This window comes from Terrapene carolina, unplaced genomic scaffold, assembly GCF_002925995.2.
Source record: "Terrapene carolina triunguis isolate 2854851 unplaced genomic scaffold, T_m_triunguis-2.0 Scaffold21, whole genome shotgun sequence".
In the NCBI taxonomy this organism is placed as follows: domain Eukaryota; kingdom Metazoa; phylum Chordata; order Testudines; family Emydidae; genus Terrapene; species Terrapene triunguis.
In genome coordinates this window covers 36,623,733-36,642,852 of record NW_020664372.1, presented here as the reverse complement: position 1 = coordinate 36,642,852, position 19,120 = coordinate 36,623,733, and the positions used below count along the sequence as shown (strand labels likewise).

Here is a 19,120-nt window from a genome sequence, read left to right as displayed (position 1 = left end):
GCTTGGCTAACTGCAGGGAAGGATTTCTTTTCAGCCACAGGCAAACAGCCCAGTAGGAATGGCCACCTCTGCCCCTTAATTAAATTCCCGTATTTCAACCAGGTTACCATGAATGATATCACTCTCCTGAGGATAACACAGCGAGATAAAGAACGGATGTTTCTTGAATGCCAGCAAACACCGGGACCATACGCTGCCAGGCTTTGTCATGCAATGATACCAGATTACTTTCTACTAGCATGGCGTGGTCAAGTGTCCTTGAGTATAAGGCTGCTCTGCCCAGAAACCTTCTGCAAAGGCTTTTCGAGTACCTCCAGGAGAGCTTCGTGGAGATGTCCTTGGAGGATTTCCGCTCCATCCCCAGACACGTTAACAGACTTTTCCAGTAGTTGTACTGGCCGCGAATGCATCCCAAGTCCTTAGAGCAAATTAATCATTAAAAAACGCTTGCTTTTAAACCATGTTTTATATTTACAAAGGTACACTCACCAGATGTCCCTTCCATGGCTTCATGGTCTGGGGGTTGGGAGGGTGCTTCAGTCAGGCTGAGAAAAAGATCCTGGCTGTTGGGGAGAACGGAGTGCTGTATGCTCTCCGCAAGCTCGTCCTCCTCCTCCTCCTCATCTTCCCCGTCCGCAGAATCCTCAGGCATGGCTGAGATTACCCCCGCCTCGGAATCCACGGTCAGGGTGGGGTAGTGGTGGCGGCCCCCCCTAGAATTGCATGCAGCTCAGCGTAGAAGCGGCATGTCTGCGGCCCTGTCCTGGACCTTCTGTTTGCTTCTTTGGTTTTCTGGTAGGCTTGTCTGAGCTCCTTAACTTTCAAGCGGCACTGTAGTGAGTCCCTATTGTGGCCTCTCTCCATCATGCCCTTGGAGATTTTTTCAAATGTTTTGGCATTTCGTCTTTTGGAACGTAGTTCTGCTAGCACTGAATCCTCTCCCCATATAGCGATCAGATCCAGTACCTCCCGTACGGTCCATGCTGGTGCTCTTTTTCGATTCTCAGACTGCATGGTTATGATTACCTGCGCTGATGAGTTCTGCATGGTCACCTGTGCTGATCAGCTCTCCACGCTGGGCAAACGGGAAATGAAATTCAAAAGTTCGCGGGGGTTTTCCTGTCTACCTGGCCAGTGCATCCGAGTTCAGATTGCTGTCCAGAGCGGTCACAATGGTGCACTGTGGGGTAGGTCCCGGAGGCCAATACCGTCGAATTGCGGCCACACTAACCCTAATTTGAAATGGCAATATTGATTTCAGCGCTACTCCCCTTGTCGGGGAGGAGTACAGATATCGATATTAAGAGCCCTTTATATCGAAATAAAGGGCTTCTTTGTGTGTACGGATGCAGGGTTAGTTCGGTTTAACGCTGCTAAATTCAAGATAAACTCGTAGTGTAGACCAGGCCAAGGAGGAGATACAATTTGCAGGGAGGTACAGCTTCTTTCATAAGGAAGTTGGGTGTGAAGAGGAATTTTTGTAAAGAAGAAGGAAGTCTGAGTACTTAGCAGCAAGCAGAGAGAATTCAAGTGCTTGTATACTTCCAGTTTTTCTCTGTCTGCATCATTCTTGGCTAGGGTGACCAGATGTCCCAATTTTATAGGGACAGTCCCGATTTTAGGGTCTTTTTCTTATATAGGCTCCTATTACCCCCAACCCCCTGTCCCGATTTTTCACACTTGCTGTCTGGTCACCCTATTCTTGGCATGGATTAGGGAGGTTATAGTCTCTCTCTCTCTCTTTTGTGAGATCACTGTTAGATAATTGAGTTTTGAGTACCTACAGGCCAGAGATAAGGTAACTTGTTGGAGAGAGTTCAGAGCAGAGGACTGAAAATTGTTGTAATTGGGTTGACAGGATTAACTTGACAGGAGTAATTTTTAAAACTGTGTGTATAACTTGCCTCAGCAGTAGTGTTGGATATCTCAGCCAACTGCAAGTATTTTGAGAGTGCTGGTGCAAAGAAGGAGGAATACTTATTTAGGGTAGCACCAGGGGATATAACTGGGGCTAGTAGAAATATAATTGGGAAAAGAAGAATTTCATTTGAAAACTGGGAAGAAAACATAGACAATAAGATGCCAGTTAAGCTGTGCTGCAGTCTTCCCTGGAAAATGGTGGAAGTTCAATCACTTTCGATTTTAAAACTAGACTGACCAGAGCTCTGGTCACTACGAACGGAGGGTTTAAGGTGCCCTTAAATGCCTTACATCTCATGTTCTGTGATTTACACAAGCTGATATGTACAGATGCTGAAGGAAAGGATGAAAGTTAGAGTTTGTTTAATGTTTTTAAAAGACACAAATCAAGGCAGGCAAATTATGGTTGGGATCTACTGCAGACCCTGGCAACAAAATGAAGAAATCCCACTGTCAGAGTCTCGTGATTTGTTACTCGTTGTGGATTTTAAATAACCTGTATTTGCTGAGAAACACACTACTAAATTCCTGCAGATGATTAGGATCAAAAGATCCTGGAATTATGATGGATAAAATTCCGCAAGTGCCTAAGTCTGGTTTTCAAAAGTGACTGTACTTAGGAGCCCAAGTCTCCTTGAGTATTAATCAGAGTGATGGTGGATAGATAATCTTAACATCTTCCATAGCAAAGTGTAGTTACAAAATATCACTTCACCTGTAATAGAAATGCATTTTCTGGGGTGGAACATGGCAGCCATTCCGTGCTAGCAACACTACTAAACAGTTTTCTCTGCTTTCCTTCTTAGGACTTTGACCAATCCTAAGGTATTCATCACCTAAAAGATTGACTAGCTCACAAAGTAAATGTTGGCTTGGGAATAAGTGGTGGTGGAGGAAGTAGCGAGGCTAAGAGTTCCGGCTCTAGGAAACATTCTAGGAGATTGGGTCTCTTACACAGAATGACTAGCCCACTTCTCCGAGTTCATACTGAGAACTAGCAGGGGTAGGCAGACTGGCAGAGACAGTATATAAATGGTCACTGATGAGTTAAGAAAAGAGCTATGCCAATTTAAAGTGCTTTTACCAAGGTTTCTCTTTGTAATAGATGCTAGTTCTTTACCCAGTCTTGGTAATGCTTCAGCTAGGAAATTGTTCTTCTATTCTGAAGATCCAAATGATATTAATAAACAGGAGTGAGTCGAAAGGAGAGCTGCTAAGACGATTAAATGATAATATACAATATATGAACTATACCTGGGCTGGTATTTTCAATGGGAATTTGGCACCTGTCTCCCTTACATATTTTTGAAAATCCCAACCCTAGTCTGCACTACTTATGCAAATGGATGTTGTTATTCAGGTAGTCAGACTGTAAGATAAAGAGTAACAGGTTGGAGGTAGAAAAAGAAAAATCACATTCAGAATTTCTTCCTGTATCTGACAGTGAGCACAGTCACTCAATGGAAGACCTAGGATGTGACACCTTCTTGGGAAGATGCTTCTATTTTCTTGTGGAAAGCCTAGCACATCCCCAGTCCTGATGTTGGGAGTGGGATGAGGGAAAGAGAAATGGAGAGGGCTCTGTAAGGAAGGGATAGCAACGCACAAGGCCTCAGGCTGAAGGGATTTAATCAATTAATATATACTGACCAAAAGGCCCTGATGTCATTGCTCTTCCTCTTCATTGCATTTCTCAATTGTTTTAGTTTTGGCACAAATCTCTGGAGAAGGTGTTGATGCAGACAAAACTACCAAATGCAGTTACATTGGTTTGCCAGTGTCAAATTCTATATAACTAAGTGGGTCTAAGTTTATTCAGATGGGGCTAATTTAAAGGCTAATGTTTGGTGTCTTTGTTCCTTTTTAATGGCAATTTATTTGTGTTTTCCTTGAAATGACAAAACTTTTACTGTCCCCATGAATCAACAAACTGTATTTGACTTCCTATATATGTTGAAACCACTGGAATGCTGCCAATATGTGAAATTTAAACACATCAAAATTCTAAATGCCTCTTGTCTTTTAACCTGTATCTTGATTATAGGAATTTGCTTTCTCCATGATCAGAAAAAACACTTCTTTCTTGGATGTAGTCATGATCCTTCTGAGAAGTAAAGCTATAACATATTTTGTCATCTGAGTAAACTTCATTTGACTATTTCACAAGCTTAGATAGAATTAAAGTATAGTTGCAGGCAAGAGATAAAAAGTTCATATGAGGAAGTATTGTGCAGTACCGGAAGCAGCAGCTTATAAAGATAATTATATGGTTAACTTGTCCATAATAAAATGACACTGATATGTGAATTAAAGTGGCATGAAGACAGAAACAGAGATACTGAGGAAACAGTCCTGTACGTGATATGGCGAGACTGGGGAGGAGAGAGCAAAATATGTCAAGTACCTAAAGTAAGAGTTTGTTAACATTAAGCAGTGTAATGTGTGATTAAAGTAATCAAGATATAAATATGAAGAGTGGGGCATGCATTTTGTACTGAAAATCTTTTGTAAGGAAGCCCTTGAGGTACACAGAGTTGTGTAATAGGCTTGACTGAATCCCTTACTCACAGAGGGAGTATCATAGATCCTATAAATACAACATTTCTGTTATTGCTTAATAGGTTTGTTTGTTAAATGTCAGCCTAGCAGTGCCTTTTGTGATATTTCAGGGTGAAATTCAACTCTGTGCAGGGGGCCAGCCCAAGGCCTGTGCCTCAAAACAGGGCTGAATGGGACTGAAGTGTTGCCATAGGCCCTGGATGGTCCTCTGCACAGAACTGAATGTCACTCTTTGGCAGTGTCTCATTAAAGTCTGACTGTTTTGGCTGATCTAAATTTGGCCCTATAAATACCGTGTTCATTAACTTTGTAGATGTTCTTTCCCTAGCAGAAAGAAAACTTCCTTTTAGGAAAGCTGTTTCACCTCTAATAAAATAGAGAGGCAGATTGTTAGTCATTTTTCCATAAATAGATTACTCAGAAGGTATCTTGAAAATTCAAAGTTGTCATTAAAAGTGTTCCAGGAAAAAAAATCTTACCTTTAAACTTCTTTTTTAATTGATCAAACTAGTTATGTTATAATGAGTACTTATAAAAGGCTTTAAAATAATTCGGAAAATCTAATGTAGGATTGCAAGCTGGTGTGTTACTCAGTATTTTCAAAGCACTATCAGATTAAAAAAAAAAAGCTTCCTGATTCTTTTAAAAACTCTACAGAGTTTTTTACTACCTCATTGCTTTGGAGTAGCTAATGAACATTAATGGAAGTTGAATATTCACAACTAAGGCTTTGTCTACACTAGCACTTTTGTCGGCAAAACTTTTGTTGGTCAGGGGTGTGAAAAAGAAACACCCCCCGACTGGCATAAGTTTCACCAACAAAAGTGCTGGTGTGAACAGCGCTATGTTGGCAAAGAGATGCTCTCCTGCCGACATAGCTACTGCTGCTTGTTGAGGGTGGTTTAATTATGCTGGCGACAGCACAGAGCGGCTACACGGGAGAATTTACAGCAGCGTAGCTGAAGCGGTAAAACTGTGCTGCTGTAAGGTCTGTAGTGTAGACATAGCCTAAGAGAATATGTCTTTTAAAAATATTTCAAGGGGCACAGATACTTCTGCAAGGAAAAAGAATAAATCTATATTTAAAAAGAGGCAAGCTACTTATGCACAGATGCTGTGCAATGTGAAAACGGTATCTGCTTCCTCATTTCTTTGGCAAAGCCACAGATAAAAATCTTGTTTTTAAAGGCTTCCAGTAAGATGTATTGTTGGGGATGTTTGCAGAGTTGCATGGATTTTAGCCATACTCTTACCATTAAAATCTGAGCTGGGAACCAGATTCTGCCCTGATTTACACCCTGTGCAACCTTGTGGAAGTCAGGGCAGAATTTGGCCCAGTATCCCTAAGAGCCTTTCACCTCCACAACTCCATGGCTTTCACCCTAATCTGCTAATTGTAGCCATTCCCAAAAATAAGGCCTTGTCTACATTTGTGGCTGTGCATAGGGTACCTGTAGCTACACACCGCAGTGAAAAGCAGACTGCATCCACACCGCAGTGTTCAGCTACATGTGCAGGGCCCTACCATATTACAGCTGTGAAAAACACATCACGGACCGTGAAATCTTGTCTCTGTTGTGAAATCTGGTCTTTTGTGTACTTTTACCCTATACTATACAGATTTCACGGGGGAGACCAGCGTTTCTCAAACTGGGGGCCCCGACCCAAAAGGGGGTTGCAAGGTTATTGTAGGGTGTGACGGAGTGTGACTCACCCCCGCGGTGCCTCCTGCTGGCCGTCTTGGGAATTAGCTTGGGGTTGCTAGTGCGCCCTCCTCAGGTGGTGTCTCCTGTCTCCGCGTCCAGGACCTGCGTCGCTCCCTGGATCGCGTCATCCTCTTCTGGACACAGCCCTCCAGCTGTGTCCCACTTGGTTCTTTTCCCCCCTTCCGGGGGGACCGACAATCCTCAGTCCAGCCACTTGCCTCAATGGCAATCTGCTGTACAGGTTATAGCCACTCGTCTGAGTGGCAGACTGCAGCCCATGTACTAGCCACTTCCCTCAGTGACCAGTGGTGGCAGCCCAGGCCCACCCACTACTCTGGGCCCCCACCCAGGAACCCTATAGCTGGCAGCCACATACTACCCCTCCTCCAACTCCACTGTCTCCTTCCCTGGGTCACTTCCCCGCAGCCCCAGCACCTCCTCTACCTTGTATCAGGGCCTCAGTTTGGCAGCCGTCAGCTTGGAGCGTTCTCATATTCTGCTGACCCTGCCCAGCACTGCTCTGTCTATGGGGCTCCAGCCCTCTAAGCCACTAGTCCTCCTCCTTTGAACTCCAGGGAGTGACTCCTCTGTCCTCTTGCTTTGCTCAGCAGCCCCTTCTTATATGGGCCAGCCTGGCCCTGATTGGCTCTTCCAATGAACCTTCCCCTAATTGGCTGGCACTACAATCCTTTTCCTTATTGGCTGCCTCCCGCACGTCACCAGAGTGGTTTTAACCCCTTACATACCAGTGAGGGGCAGACGGCCCATCATATAGGGGGATCGTGGTATTGCCACCCTTACTTCTGCACTACCTTCACAGCAGGTGGTCAGAGAGTGGCAGCTGCTTGCTGAGGGCCCAGCTCTGAAGGCAGCGCTACCACCAGCAGCAGTGCAGAAGTAAGGGTGGCAATACCGCAACCCCCCCTACAATAACCTTGCAACCTCCCCTCCCTGCCACTACCCCCTTTGCATCAGGACCCCTACAGTTACAACACCGTGAAATTTCAGATTTAAATATCTGAAACCATTAAATTTATGTTTTTAAAAATTCTATGACACTGAAATTGACCAAAATGCACTGTGAATTTGGTAGGGTCATATACATGTGGCAGTAACAGGCTCCAGCAGCAGGAAGACAGCGGGACACTACACTGCTAAAAATAGGCACTGCTTTGGTGTATAAAGAGCCATGAGGTAGGGTACATACCCTAAGGTCCTGACATGTCTTTATTTGCCTAAGAAGTGCCTCATGGTCTACACTGCTGTTTATACCTGTGCTAGCTGGGCTTGCAGCGTCTGTACTCTACACGCTGCTGTAAGTGTAGATGTAGCCCAGGGGTCGTCAACCTCTGGCCCGCGGCCCGCCAGAGTAAGCCCCCTGGCGGGCCAGGCCAGTTTGTTTACTTGCTGCATCCACAGGTTCGGCCGATCGCGGCTCCCACTGGCCGCGGTTCGCTGCTCCAGGCCAATGGGGGCGGTGGGAAGCCGCGGCCAGCACATCGCTCGGCCCGCGCCGCTTCCCGCCGCCCCCATTGGCCTGGAACGGTGAACCACGGCCAGTGGGAGCCGCAATCGGCCGAAACTGCATACGCCGCAGGTAAACAAACCAGCTCGGCCTGCCAGGGTGCTTACCCTGGCGAGCCGCGTGCCAGAGGTTTCTGACCCCTGATGTAGCCTAAGGGTGTACCTGCACACTCCTTTTGGTAGTGTGTGGAGTACATACATAGCTAGCCCCCCAGCACAGGTATGAATAGCAGTGTAAACGGGGAGGCACTGCTTAGGCAAGTTGTGACAGTTATTGGGGTGCTCAAGACTGAGAGTCACCTTGTTATCCCTCTGTCTCCAGCTAGAGTGAGAATTGCTTGTGCTTAATTGGTTGTCAGCGCCCTGACACCACCAGCCTGTTAGCCACCCAAGCATTCTCCTCTGGGCTATGCCAGCCCTTACTTTCCCTTGCAGTTTAACAATAGGTGCACCCCAAACCCCTTTGAAGCGTTTCCCTGTAGTGTCCAGCCCCTTCTGTACTGAATGCTCACAGTTATACCAGCTTTGCTGTCCCCAAAGGAACAGCGTACACACCAACTTGAATGGTTCAATCCAGGATTTGTTCTTGTAGAACACCACAGCACCGAGTTATATTTATAATGAAAACAATCATAAGTTTATTATCAAAGATTAAGATTTAAGAGCTAGTGAGAAAGGATAATGGAAACAGAAGGGTTACTTATAAAACAAAATCATAACTGGCTTTCTAGAGATTAAACTTAACAGACTAACCAGTCTAAGGAAGTCTCTCTCACCCAAATGTCCTTTATTGTGCTTCAAACCAGGTTGGGATCCTGTTTTCATGAATGTAATCGCACAGCCCTTTTACTTCCACAGGTACAAGATAAAGGGGTTTCTTCTAGGGATGTAAAATGTTTACCGATTAACCGATAAGCATCAGTCTTATCGGTAAGGTATTCAAGTTAACGTTTAAAATCCGCTGCAGGCCCCACGCCACGGGTTCTGGCTACTGGCCCTCCGCCCCTGGGGTCCTGGTTGCCGGCCCCCAACGCAGGGGACTCCGCTCGCTGCCGGCCCTGCCCCCAGGATCCCGGCTGCTGGCCCCATGCCCATGGCTCTGCATGGGGTAGCAGCAGAGCCCTGGTCATGCGGCAGCAGCCGGGACTCCGGGGGAGCGGGGCAGCAGCAGAGCCTAATGGTTAAACATTTAACCAGTACAATTTTAATTGTTGAAATGTTTACTGTTTTCAAGCGCTATTTACGTCCCTTGTATCTTCTTGCCTTTCCTAATATGCCCCAAAGTTCATTGTCTCTCCCTAGAGACAGGGACACTCCTGTGGTTCATTCTCCCATGTGTTCCTTCTTTGTTGACCCAGTATGCTAATGGGGCTTCCATTGATTGGGCTTACAATGCTTTCTTTATATTTCAATAGAGATACACATCTTATTTCTTGTCTGGAAGAAACCTATTTTTCTCTTTGGCTGATGACAGACTTTAAAACACACACACACATATATATATATATATATATATATATATAGTGTGTGTGTGTGTGTGTGTAAGACAGACAGACAGACAGACCGGCTTTCAACCGGAACACCTGGTCGAAAAGGGATCCTTGTGGCTCCGGTCAGCACTGCTGACTGGGCCGTTGACTGTCCGGTTGGCGGCTCTGTGCAGCGGGGCTAAGACAGGCTCCCTGCTAGCCTCCGCGCCACATGGTTCCTGGGAAGTCCACCCTCTGGCTCCGACACGTAAGGGCAGCCAGGGGCTCCACACATGGCCCCCACCCCAAGTGCCGCCCCTGCAGCTCCCATTGGCTGGGAACCATGGCCAATGGGAACTGCGGGGGCGGTGCCTGTGGACAGGGCAGCGCGCAGAACCACCTGGCCGTGCCTCCGCATGGGAGCTGGAGGGAGGACATACCGCCGCTTCTGGGAGCTGCTTGAGGTAAGTGCCGCCCAGAGCCTGCACCCCTGAGCCCCTTAGGGTCACATGAGTAGAGTTAAAGACACCCCTGAACCCTGTGAGTATGTACTCTACAGAGCTCTCTGCCTGCCCATGCCATGCCTCCCCATTTACATTGCTGTTTTTAGCATGTAGTGTATTCTGCCTCCCTGCTACTGGAGTCTTTCCCTACTGCGGGGAAAGGATCTGGAAGTGGGGAAAAGTTCTGGCAAGTTCCAAACTTTTCCCCACTGCTTCTCCCCCATGCCAGAGCCTTTCACTGACCTGAGTAGCTCCACATTGCAATGTGGATGCAGCCTGCTTTGCAGTGCAGCATGTAGCTACGCGTACCCTACATGCTGCCACAAGAGGTGTGCAGAGTAGACTTAGTCTAAGAGTACACTGCTCCAATGCTGCTAAGGAGAGCAGTGCTACTTTGATTGCATGCTAAAGGCAAGCAAATGTTCTGAATCCTGAGAGAGAGTATTAGTTCTTTCGCTTGTTAATAGAGAACCGCTCAATCACTTTGAAGTCACATGCCGCATTTTCAGACATCTTTCAAAAAGGCAAATTTAGTGCCCTGTTTGTCCATAGAACAGGTGCAGCACAACCCTTTTTCGTGCCAGATCCCCCACGATGTCCTGCCAATGCCCTTCCTTCCTGCCCAGGAATTAGAAGGTAGTTCAGTCTCTGTGCCCACTGTATTCTTTGCCTCTGATGAGGCTGCCAGCAAGAGGGGCAGTTTTCTAGGAGATGAGGCAGAAAAGTGAAGCTGACTCCCTCCATTAAGGTAAGGTAAAGGATCTGCTGCTTCCTTTGTCAACAACCAGGAGAACAGTGTAAAGGGGCTTCCTAGCTCTGGCACATGGATAAGGAGGGGAAGCTCTGTATTCACCAGGCCTGTTAGCTGCCAAAGGTTGGGTGCCTGCTTATTGTTGTTTACTACTTATGGTGACTAAATCGGTTAGTCTTTCATGTCATGTAATTGTGTTAAAATAAATGTATATATTTAAGTGTATAGTGTTTGGCTGACATACACAACACTTACCATCTATTTTTCTGCTCTTCATTCCCTCCCTCTATTGTGTAATTCCCCTTCCAAGAGCAGGCCTTTTTGCTTACATTGTTTTAAAATATTGGGAGGGCACTTGAATTTAGTCCCCTTTTCTGAGGGGGCAAGTTTTTTCTTTCTGCTCTGCCCTGATGGCCTTAGGGTTGCGGTTTGCCATGGCAGGAGCTGGAGTGTGGAGTTTAGCGAACTCCTTCTATTGGTTTGCTGTGTGAGATGCTTTAATGGCCAAAAGTAGGAAGTGGTTTGCTAAGTCACAATGTTTTTTATCACTACCACCAGTAATAACCACGAGAGGAATACGCAAATGCTGAATGTCCAGGGTAAAGCTATATATGGGAAAGATTACTTGGGCAATTCTTCTGTTGGCAAGTCTACACACTGTAAGTACTAGCTTCTTCAGGCTTTGATCCTTCAGGGGCTGGCTTTGGCTTCTATATCCATATGCGTTAAATTATCTTCAAGGCTACAAGCTTGATACCTTATACAGATATACTGTCTTATAGTCAGTTTAAGTGTTTCTTATAAACAGCAACCATATATGGGAACTAACATAAACATTGCTATGGGGATTTTGGAATTGAAAAATTAATGTCAGCTTGCTGGCTTTTACTGTGGTTAAAACCTAATGGCACAGATCATATAGCTTTGAATTTAGTCATTTATTCCATTTTCAGTCATCTTAAAATTGATGTGATGGTCCCTGTGTTCTTGTTGCTGCTATTTTGTGTAAGTGTTTTTAGGAGAAATATTTTGTCTTTGTTCTGTCGTGTGGAACTAAGGATTCACATACACCAAGGAAAATGACCTGTTACTAACAATGATTCCTTCTTAACTGGTATAAGAATGGTGTAACTGCTAGTGTAGGTTGGGCATAGGGGGAAGAGGGGTGTTTTTAGAACCATTCCAGAAAGCATAGCTGAGACCTGGAATCATAATTTCTGTGGGGCTGACAAGGGTTTTGTCCCCCCTGTTGTAGAAGCATTTCAACATGATTTGAAAGCCAGTTGCTGACAGTCATTGTTCAAAATGGGTCATTTTCCTAGTGCAGATGAATCTTTAGAAAAGGGTGGTTTTTTACCATTGAGATGGCCATTCTGTTCCATTGTTTTTAGTAATCTATTTTTCAGGTGCTTGAAATATGTCACCTCAGGAAGAATTTTGATAACATTTTTGTTTGTTCTTACTCCTAAGGTGACTTCTTTTACATAGTTGCGTAAAAATCTGGGGTTTTTTGTTTGTTAATTATCCAGTTATTGCAGAAAAAGAACATGTGATAGCTCATTTCTAAAACTTCCAGTTTGTCATGTATATTGTTTTCAATTAGTATTACCGCTTTTGTTAAGTTTGAGTTTAAAAAACAAATTACAAAATGTTGAGTGACTGAAAATTAACACATAGCAAAATAAAAAGAATGTGCTGTGTGCACATGCAAACTACATAAGCACGTACGCTGTGCATAATCTTCAATAGACAGTACACTGGCTTTTCCAAATTCAAGAAGCCTTAAACTATAAATTTCATACTTTTTAAAGGTGATCTGGAAAGGAAAAATGTAATTAGGCTTATTTCCCTTTTTTCTTTTTCTTTGATTTATGGATTAAAGAAGGCCTAAAAGGTTTTTCTTTTTCTAGATACCAGGTGGCTGAAATAATATGTTTTATTGGACCAGCTTCTACTGGGGAAAGAGACAAGCTTTTGCGCTTACACAGAGCTCTTCTTCAGGTCTCTTCTTTTTCTACTTGTTTTTACCATAGTAACAGTACCCCAAGAGGCCGGGGGATTAGTGAATTAAAATCAGAAGGGTCAACAGTGTAAAAGTTGAGCAACTGAAAGAGACCCTAATATGAACTAGGGTAAAACATGTGTTTCCGAGGAGCCAAAAAAGTCAAAGATGGTACGGTACCTTCCAAGTGCAAGGGTCTTTTTATTTGGAATAAAAAATGTGTGCTAAAATATTCAAAGGTTACCAAGACAAGTGCAACCAAAAAATGCAAAAATATAGTGACCGGGACTTGAATTGGCTGCTCAAAAAGAAAGACATAACAAAAAAAAGGGGGAGGGCGGACCTCCTTACACAAACAAACCAGGAACAATGGAATATAATAGTAAAAACAACATTAAAATCAATGATCACTAGGAGAGAATAGGCACATCCTAAAACTCCCCGTGGGAAATATTGTATTATTCAAATTCAGAAAATACTTGCTTGATGAGCCCTTTCCAGTATTGCTAGTACTTGCCCCTGCTCAGGGATGTGAGGATGGAGTTTGACAGAATATTTACAGCAAATGCTACAATACTTATAATTAAAATCCTGGTCAGGGTAAGAGCGGCCACTCTGCATAACTGTCACCTACAAAGACTTTCTAGTCTTGGTTTTCTGGGCAAATTACCCTCATAAGAAATCTCATTATAAATGGCAAGATAAAACTGACTAATTCCATGGCACGTGGCACTTTTCCACTTATCACACAGATTTTGTCCATCTACTAGACATTTTTCATTGACTGACTACCATTGTTACCCTTTAGTCAGGCCCCACCCTGCATGTTTAACCACTGGTTTACCCTTCAGACTGCCTCTCTGTCTTTTGTCCCCATCTACCCCTGAAAGCAAATGATATTCTCACAGACTCTGTCTTTGCATGGGGGAAGAGGGTGAATATCAGCATCTTCTGAATTGTAAAAATATGAGTTGAACTTTATTCAACTCGGGTGTGTAATAAGAAATGGTGAAGGAGAACCAAGGTGATACTTAGCCAGTAGGGGGAGATGCTGTAAAGCCCATGTTAAGTATACTAATATGTAGGGTGACTATATTTCCCTATGCTGAATACGGGACATCTGGTAAAATTACTTGTATTCAAGCGAGTTCAACGGCAGTCAATCAGAACTATGCAGTACAAATGTTCAAATTAACATCAAGTTGATTGAGTCCCTGTAAAAAGAAATACTGTGTAATTGGATTCTTTTTATTTACCTTCTTATCTTTAAGGCTTTAGGGTTCACACGGGGAGGGGTGACGGCCCCCCACCTCCCTCCACACACACACAGGGAGAGGTGACACACACACACACTCCGGTACACATCTCTCACACAGGGGTGGGAGGGACTGACCGACCAACCCTCCCACCCGTCGCTCTCCACCTTCCATGCCTGGCTGGGCCCCTGGGATGGACCCGCCTCTCCTGGTACCTGGTGCCACATCTTCCCAAGGCAACACACCCCCAATTTATGCCAGGGTTCACACCAGAATGTGGCCAGCAGCAGCCTTTTGGAAGGGATGGGAGCTGCTTCCAGCCGCAGAGGAGTGGGTGGAGATGGATGACTTGGCCCGTGTCTTTGCAGAGCTCATCTCTTTCCTTCCTCCCCGCCTGCCCACTCTCCTGTGGCTGGAAGCAGCTTGTCCCTTCCTGCCCGCACAGTGCCGAAACACAGCTAATATCTCCAGGCTGCTGCTGGCCACCAACATAACCGAGCTGTCTCCTGTCCCCCAGCTACAGCGCAGACAGGAAGGGGTTAAGCCATAAGGATGCATTGTGCACCAGGGCACCTCCCTGTCCATGACTTTGTCCTTGGGGTTAAGTCCGCTGTCTGCTGCCTCCAGCCCTGCTGAGGTATCCGTGGGGCTCTTGGCAGTGGAGGTGGGGTCACCGTCAAGGATGGCGTCCAGGTCCTCATAGAAGCAGCAGCTTTTGGGTGCAGTGCTGGAGCGGCGGTTTGCCTCCCTGGCCTTCTGGTATGCCTGCCTCAGCTCCTTTATCTTCGCTCTGCACCTGCACCTGCACCATGTCTCATTCATAGCCCTTATCACACAAAGCAAGAGAAATCTGCCCGTGGGTATCGAAGTTCCTATGGCTGGAGCGAAGCTGAGCCTGGACAGTCTCTTCTCCCCATATACTCAGCAGATCCAACAGCACTGCAGTGGTCCAAGCAGGAGAGCGTTTGCCACGTGGAGCCATCATGGTCAGCTGGGAAGATGCGATGTGAGATATCCACACCGAGCAAACAGGAACTGGAATGTCAAAAATTCCTTGGCCTTTAAAGAGGAAGGGGCAGATGCTTGTTTACCTGGGTGAAGGGCAGCAGAGTTTGAACTATATATATATAATTTGGGAGGGGAGTTGTATCTTTCCCTCTTCTTGATTTTCCAGTTGTAGAGATTTCTCTTGTTATTCTTTCAGAACCTTGTGCCATGATTACCATTTTCTAGATAAGTGCTTCTCTTTTTTGAGAGAGATTAATTGGCTCTAATCTTGTAATTTTCTTGGCTTTAAGGAAAGCCTTCTATCTCCCTGCGTACTCCCCTTCCCCCCTTTAAAGAAGGGTCTGAAAGGGAAGAGAGGGTAAAGTTTGTATGCATTTCTCTCCATTCACTGATCAGACTGCAAGCAAGCTGAGGTTATGTTATTTTCCTTTGTTCCCTCCATGATCACCTTTAGCTTTATCTCCTTTAGAAGCAGTTGAATGATAAAGGCAGTAATGTGATTCTGATTCTTCAACACATTCCACTCTTAATGTCTCATTGGGGATGGTAAAAAATAATTTTCAAACAGAATAGACTGTTTGCTCTAAATTTATAATTTTATTTAAATGTGCTATATGAGTAGAAGGAAAAATAGTGCGACTGATAAGATTAAGAGTTTTCTCTGTGCAGAATGATAGCACCAAAGCTTTAGCTGTAGCTCTTATCAGTGATGACATACTTATTCACCATAAATTAGAACTCATGGAAAACTTTAAATCTACGAATATTTAGGGTTTTTAGTATTCCAAACTCTCAACCTGAGTTAAATTTCAGCTCTTTTAGCTTCTCTTACTGCAACTCAAGCTCCTTTAAGCATACTGAAAGTGTTTCTTATCCCCTTTTTTTAGAAACAACCTATGTCTTGCAAAATATATAGAACTGTTACAGTCACCTTCACAGCATTAGTTGAGACAGGACACCGATCCTGTAAATACTTAATTGTGTGCTGAACTTTTAGCTCATGAGTTGTCTAATATGGTCTTTATATCTTGTAGTATAGTTGTAATGGATTTTGATTTGGGACTAAATAAAGGATTGCATAGGTTCTCTTTTCTGAATCATTAGGGTTCGATTTTCTGTTAGTAAAGGCTCAGTTGAATATTTTGATCTGATATATGTTGACAATATTAAGACTGTTATGATGGTCAGTCCAGCTTAGTACCAGTGCTTATTATTTTTTGTGGTTAGGGAGAAATGCATTGAAGGCTGAAGGAGGAGTCTAAATTCTAAGGGATTAAAGGTAGGTTAAAGTTTTCACCCCTCAGCTCATAGAGAGCCGAGAAGACAATGGTAACAAGACAAGCAACAGTGGCTGTTGTCTGATCCTGAAAAATTCTCATGGAATGTGAAAAATCTAAGTAGCCCAATCCAGTGCAAAGAGAATGGTAACCTATTTAGAAAAGAGTAAAACAAACAATAGCTATGGAGACTAGACATTAAAATGAGGCTGGGTAGTACCAAGTGAGCATATTGAATCTCCTACAGAACTAGAGGAATGTCTAGAAACATCTGCGCAACTCGGGAGAGGAGTGTCTGCATTTCCTGTAGTGCCTCCTGCAAGGTACTGTTCCACATGTTATCTGCAGTGTTTCAGTTTTTGAGTTGTACATAGTACAGATCCAGTGGTATGATGAGCAAATTTCAAATTGAACCACTCAACTTTTATATGATCTTAAACCAGGTGTTAGGAGAAAAGGAAGAAATTTGTTTCAGATTTCTGTTTAGAAAGTTTCTGGCACATCCCCAAATATACTCTATTAATGAAATGTCTTTTCCCATTGAAATCAGATCAACTTAGATCAGGGGAGCTGCGGGGGGCTGTGCCTGCGGACGGTCAACGTAAACAAAACGTCTCGCGGCCTGCCAGTGGATTACTCTGATGGGCTGCGCGCTGAAGGTTGCCGACCCCTGGCTTAGATCCTCCCCAAGTTCAGGTGCTAAAAGAAGCCAATAAACAATCTGATGGGGTGGAAGTGATTTCAAGAACCGTACCAAACAAGAAGTATCCTGGGCCCGGTCTACACTAGAAAATTAGGTTGGTTTAACTAAGTCGGTCAGGGGTGTGAAAAATCCATATCCCTGAGCAGCATAGTTAAGACGACCTAAATCCCAGGTGTAGACAGTGCTAGGTAGATGGAAGAATTCTTCCATCAACCTTTCTACTGCCTTCTGGGGAGGTGCATGTAGGATTAGTATAAAATTAAAGAACTAAATGAGTTTTTTTGGTTAAGGAAATATATGTGTGTTGTGAAGAAAGGCCCTGACTAGCAAGTAGAAGGAAGGCCTTGGAAATAATGTTATATGCCAAAAGAAATGAAGTAGAGAGGATGTCCGGTGAAAAGAATAATGAAATAAGGGGAAGTTTCTAAAAAGAAATAGCCTCTGACTGAAAGGGCTGACTGCAGATGGTTTGAAATCACACACAAAAATCTGTCTTAAAATGAGGCAGCATAGCCCTTCCCCAACCCACACACCAGTGTTAAAGCCTGTGTGAACTCAGGTGCAACAGGAAAACAGTTGGACAGCAAGGAGAGGAGGAAAGGCCTTGGGGAGAAAGGACGTTGTAAATCTTTTCTGGATTAAGACTGGAAATAAGGGTGAACTGTCTCCAATTGTTTTTTAGCTGAAGTCAATAAATGGCAGTGACATCACTTGTTTGTTAAAGGGTATAAAAAGTAAACTCTTAAAGGGTTCGTTGCTAATACCTACCTGGGTCTAAGCATGTCTGGGTTTAGCCTGTTTGTAAGTATCTTGATCAAATGCTTTTAACTGTTTTGTTACTGTTTGGATGTAGTAAATTGCTTATTAGGCTTTTTAGGCATGTTTAGAGCAATTGTATAAATTCCATTTGGTTTTTGGATTTAATAAAGGAATGTATGATGTTTGGTGATTTCCCATATTAATATTAATTGGCTATTAGCCAGGATGGGCAGGGATGACGTCCCTAGCCTCTGTTTGCCAGAAGCTGGGGAATGGGCAATAGGGGATGGATCACTTGACCTGTTCTGTTCATTCCCTCTGGGGCACCTGGCATTGGCCACTGTTGGAAGACAGGATACTGGGCTAGATGGACCTTTGCTCTGACCCAGTGTGGCCGTTCTTATGTTCTTAATAATTTAAAATATTAATAATTCCAACAGTGGATTACCTACAGTGATGAGAGAATCTTTATTAAAAGAATGATCTCTCCAAAGTTCATGTGTGGATCTGTTAAATTGTTATGCGTGCTGTCCTGTGACCGATTTGATCTTGGAACCACTTCACTTTGGGGCAGATGTGGGCACGTAACATTGTGGCTTGAGTTGTTGCCTGGCAAGCTCACACTGCTTGGCAGTTGTTATGCAAACAATCATGAGTTGACATTATGCGTTTTGGAGCAGTCTTTCTTCATAATTAAATAGAAACCATATGTAACAAAAAGGGGCATGGCATTTTCTCCATGAGATTTTGAGCCACTCATTTAAAAGAAAAATGCAAGGTTAAATTGAACAGATATTACTGTATTTTGAAAAAACCTCTGTTACTTACTTCTCCAGTCACTACCATAGCTCAGTTTATTGCTATTAATTCAAAACAGGTTTTTATATAACATAATATCTATCCGTCGGTTCACTTTGTACATTGTAGTTGTTTGTTTGGACATGTACTGATGATGTCCTTTAATAATTAAAGGGCTATAAGACATTGGTGACGGTTTATAAAAACTACTCTTCTGTGGGTATCAGTCATCACCATACTTAACAGGTATTTGTAAGAGCATTAACTAGTCATTAGAAACTACTAATGTCTGACTTTAGGGAGGTGTTGCTTAATTCTGTTTAAGTTTATCCTGCTGTGCATTGGGGGTTTACTTGAATATTGTACTTGAAACTGGAATGCAGCATGTTTAGGCAAATACCATAAACTGTTTTCCTTTTCTTATTTTTCCAGGTGTGATTTCTAGGTGAGTGGAGATGTACAGCCTTTTTCTATCTTTAAATCAGTACAGTCCTTTAAAATCAAATATGTATAATTTTGTTTCATACGTGATTTTTTCAGTCTTACAGGATATACTAAAGTTTATGTGGTGTGGTTGCTAAGAAAATGTTAAGTTTTTTTAGGTCTATCATATAATGCCTTTCTTAAAAATCCTCCAGATGGCATTCTATATTGAATTGTTCTTAGAATATTCTTGTATAAAGCTCCCATGCTTGTTTATAATCTAATAAACTTGACAGAATTCACTAGTATGAAGCTACAGATCCAATACTACATATTTAAAACCAAAATTTGCATTCTTTGCACATTTCATTATTGTAGGAATTTGAACTTAACCTTTATGTGTGTTCCACTACAAATCAAACACTCTGATAGTTGAATGTATAATTCATACCACATAGACAT

General features: G+C 43.6%; 1 protein-coding gene across 3 annotated transcripts in view; it reads left to right on the top strand.

Annotated features, from left to right (window-relative positions):
* The window catches only part of LIMS1 (LIM zinc finger domain containing 1), a 157,039-nt gene that overhangs the window by 52,220 nt on the left and 85,699 nt on the right, over positions 1 to 19,120 (top strand). The window contains exon 1 of one of the 3 annotated variants that reach the window (XM_024224374.1): positions 18,668 to 18,680. The exons of the other annotated variants lie outside the window; for them this stretch is intronic. The gene's annotated coding sequence lies outside the window, so the exon portion shown is untranslated. Of the gene's footprint in view, positions 1 to 18,667; positions 18,681 to 19,120 lie in introns of those variants that run through there. 3 annotated transcript variants of the gene reach the window in all.